The sequence below is a fragment of the Triticum urartu genome, chromosome 5 (assembly GCF_003073215.2).
Source record: "Triticum urartu cultivar G1812 chromosome 5, Tu2.1, whole genome shotgun sequence".
NCBI lineage: Eukaryota > Viridiplantae > Streptophyta > Magnoliopsida > Poales > Poaceae > Triticum > Triticum urartu.
Window position 1 is genome coordinate 593,115,998 of NC_053026.1, and position 3,956 is coordinate 593,119,953.

Genomic DNA, 3,956 nt, shown 5'->3' on the forward strand with positions numbered 1-3,956 from the left:
GATCAGCAGTGAGGGTCCAGGAAATTTTATCAGCCCCTCCCTTCATAGGGATTTCTTCACATCTTTTTTTCATGCTTTTCCATAGCCCAAGGGTCTCCCTATGCCAAGTTCTCCTGAATTTGAACCCATGCCACCCTTTTTGGATAGCTTCTTCCACAGTAATGTTGTGGTCAAAGCATATGTCATATAATCTGGGATAAGCATCTCTCAGGTGTTTGTTATCCACCCAAGTATCTTCCCAAAATCTAGTGTTCTTTCCATTTCTCAATTATTTTTTAACAAATTTATAAAAGATCTCTTTGATTTTTATCAGGCTTGTCCAGAACTGGGAATCTCCAGGTTTCTCACTAACTAATGCTAGACAGCCTCCTTTTCTATATTTTTCATCTAATACATCTTGCCAAAGCCCTTTTTCAGTTTCCAACTTCCAAAACCACTTAGCCAGCAATGATATATTCATAATTTCCAAATTAAGAATCCCTAAGCCACCTACATCTTTAGGTAGACAGCATTTTTCCCATTTAACTAGGTGATATTTTTTCACATTTTCATCTTCCTGCCAGACTAACCTAGCCCTGAAGAAATCAGCTTTTTTAACAATCCCTTTTGGGATTGCATAAAAGGACATCATGAACAAGGGGATATTGGTGAGACATGCCTGCACCAGAGTGATTCTTCCAGCAATGGACCCCAGCAACTTCCCTTGCCAGCAGCCGCACCTTTTTTCAATTTTATCAGTTACACAGTTCCAATGAATATTTCTAATCCTATTTTCTGACACAGGCATTCCCAAGTATTTAATAGGAAGGTCCCCCATTTTACATGTTAAAATTTCCTGATATATCATCTGTTTTTCTTTGGCTTTGCCAAATAACAATAATTCACTTTTTATGGAAATTTATTTTGAGACCAGACATCTGTTCAAAAGCCCCCAAAATAAACTTGAGGTTCTTCACACTTTCTATCTCATCTTTGATCAGAAAGATGGTGTCATCAGCATATTGTAGCATGTTTATTCCCTTATTATCTCCTGCTCTCAGCACCGCTTTGACTGTATCCTGCCTCAGAGCATTGTTTATTAAAATAGCCAAGGCATCAGCAGCAAGTAAGGGAGACATAGCATCCCCTTGTCTCAACCCTTTAAATGTTTTAAAATATGGGCCAATCTCATCATTCACCCTAATTCCTACATGTCCCCCTCTCATAGTCTCCATTACCCAATCACACCATTTATCTGGGAAGTTTTTCAGCTTCAGCATCTGAATTACAAAAGGCCATTTGATTTTATCATATGCCTTCTCAAAATCAACTTTGAAGACCAGAGCATCTTCTTTATTTTTGTGAAAAGAGTTAAGGGCTTCATGTAGAATAACCACCCCTGTCATTATATATATGCCTTTAGTAAAAGCAGTTTGAGTTTTGGAAATGACACGTGCCACACATCTAGCCAGTCTATTCATCAGCACTTTAGTTATGATCTTAAAGCTGGCATTTAGCAGACAAATAGGTCTGAATTTTTGAATTTGTTTGCCATCTTTGGTTTTAGGCACCAAAGTGATGATGCCATAATTGAGCCTAGCAATATTGACATCTCCTCTTGCAAAACTATCTACTAAAGCCTTCAAATCCCATTTGACCAAATCCCAGAAATCCTGATAGAAGTCAGCAGGAAATCCATCAGGGCCTGGACTCTTATTCCTCTTCATCTCAAAAACCACCTGGTGGATTTCATTTAGGGAGAAGGGAGCTAACAGCTCCTCTCTGTCTTGTGCATTAATTTTCACCATCTCTATCTCCTTTAAAGAAATATCAGACTCCTCTGGATGTCCAAATAGATTTTTGTAAAACTTAGTAATATATTCCATCAGTTTGTCTTCTCCTTCAATCACCCCATCCTCCTGTTCCAATGAGACAATCCTATTCTTCCTTCTCCTCCCATTCACCTTTGCATGATAGTATCTAGTATTCCCATCTCCATCTTTAATTTCTGCATCTTTATATCTTTGTAGCCATTTCATTTCTTCATGTACCATAATTCTTTTTAATTGAGCTCTAAGCTCTTTCTGCTCCACTCTATCTACACTAGATAGCCCCATTATCTCAGCTCTCTTGTCCAACTCATCTAATTCTCTGATGATTTCTATTTTAATTTATTTATACCAAGCATCCACATTCTTATTCCATCCTTTGGCTTTTTTCTCATATTTCTCAATCTCAATTGCCATCTTTCTAAAATATCACCTTTATATCTCTCATTCCATGTTTTATATACTAACTCTTTGAATCCCTCTCTTAGGACCCAAGCATTTTCATATCTAAATATGTACTTGTCTTTGTGTTCCTCCCATGTATCCAAGAACAGGGAGTGTGATCAGATATCTCTCTGGCAAACGCTTGAAGAAAGGCTAGGGGATATTTCTCTTCCCAGGCTGGACACATAAGAACTCTATCTAATTTCTCAAAAGTAGGCTCTTCCTGATTATTAGCCCAAGTATATTGTCTCCCATTCAAAGGCAATTCCCTCAACCCAGCCTGTTCAATAATAGCATTAAACATAAAGGGCCATTGATCATTTGACATAGGTTTATCTTTTTCCTTGTCATTTCTGATTATGTTAAAATCCCCTCCCACCAAACAGGGCAAAAGGGTTATCATGATACAATCTTGCTAGTTCAGCTAGGAAGCTAGCTTTCCTCTCCTTCTAAGCATCTCCATATACAGTTATTAAATTCCAGTGCATTTTGATTTTTTTATCAAAGACTAGGACTCTTAAAAAATATTGTCCCTTCTCCACCCCCTCAACATCAAAGATATCTTTGTTGATCCCAACTAGGATCCCTCCAGACATTCCTCTGGGAGGGTTCCAGTACCATTGGTAGTTTTTCCCCCCACACAAGTTGTGAAGTTCATTTTTGGTGAAATCTTTCTTTATTGTCTCAGATATCCCAATGAAATCCAGCTTTTGATCAATAATCATTTCCCTAATATATCTCTTTTTGTGATCTTGTCCTATACCTCTAACATTCCAAAAAAAACCTCATTATTCCTTTTTATTGAGTTTTATTCTGTCTTCCTTTCTTTTTCCTTTGCAAAACCCCAATCCCAACTGTTTGCTTCACACAATCTAATGCTGGCGAGCTTTTTTTTGCTGCTTTTCTTCCCTGAGAGCAATCCTCTCAATTTTCTGATTTGTTTCTCCTCAATATCAGCATCTGAATGTTCAAAATCAGAACATATTTCATCAAGTTCCACATCTCCAGTATGAATATATACTGGTGTGTCTTTCAGCCCTTCTGTTTTCCCCTCAGGAATTCCTTTTTCCTCATATCTTTTTTCTTTTTTTATATTCTGAAAATATATGTCTCTTCTAGCTTTTTCCCCCTGTATGTCCATCCCCACCCCCTCGATTGAATCTAGCAGCTCCAAACCCTCTCCCAAAGTTTCCAGACATCTCCAACTCTACAGTCGGCGAGGGGAGGAGAGGGGGAAACCCTAACTGTTGGGATTGCATTCCTCCCATCTATGTCCCCTCTTTTATACCAGCCAGGGCCCTCCTTCCTTTTTTGGGTGGGCTGAGATTTGGCCCATAAGGCCTCCACCAAGATAGGCTCACGTCCACATCAGCATCAATCCTTTTTCCAATTGTGCCCCCAAAAAAGATTGGGGGTCCCAGTCTTTCCAGAACATTATTTTGTTTAGATTTACCCTCTTTTGGAGCCAAATAGGCTGCAACTGGGGTCATTTGAACTACAGTTTCCCCAAAATCAACATCCTCTCCCCCAAACCAGGGTGTGATGGGATATATTTTATTTCTTTTCATGTGTTCTTGCACAATTCTGGCATCTATCCTAGTAGGATTGAGATAATCTCTTTTTTTGTCACCCCCCTCATCCCAATTTCCATGAGCTTTATCTGAACCACAATAACCAACCAAAATCCTATTGCCAACATGAGGA

General features: G+C 38.8%; 1 pseudogene; it reads left to right on the top strand.

Moving 5' to 3' along the window:
• The window catches only part of LOC125507492, a 5,483-nt pseudogene extending 4,682 nt beyond the window's left edge, over window positions 1-801 (top strand).
• Window positions 802-3,956: the final 3,155 nt, after the last annotated feature.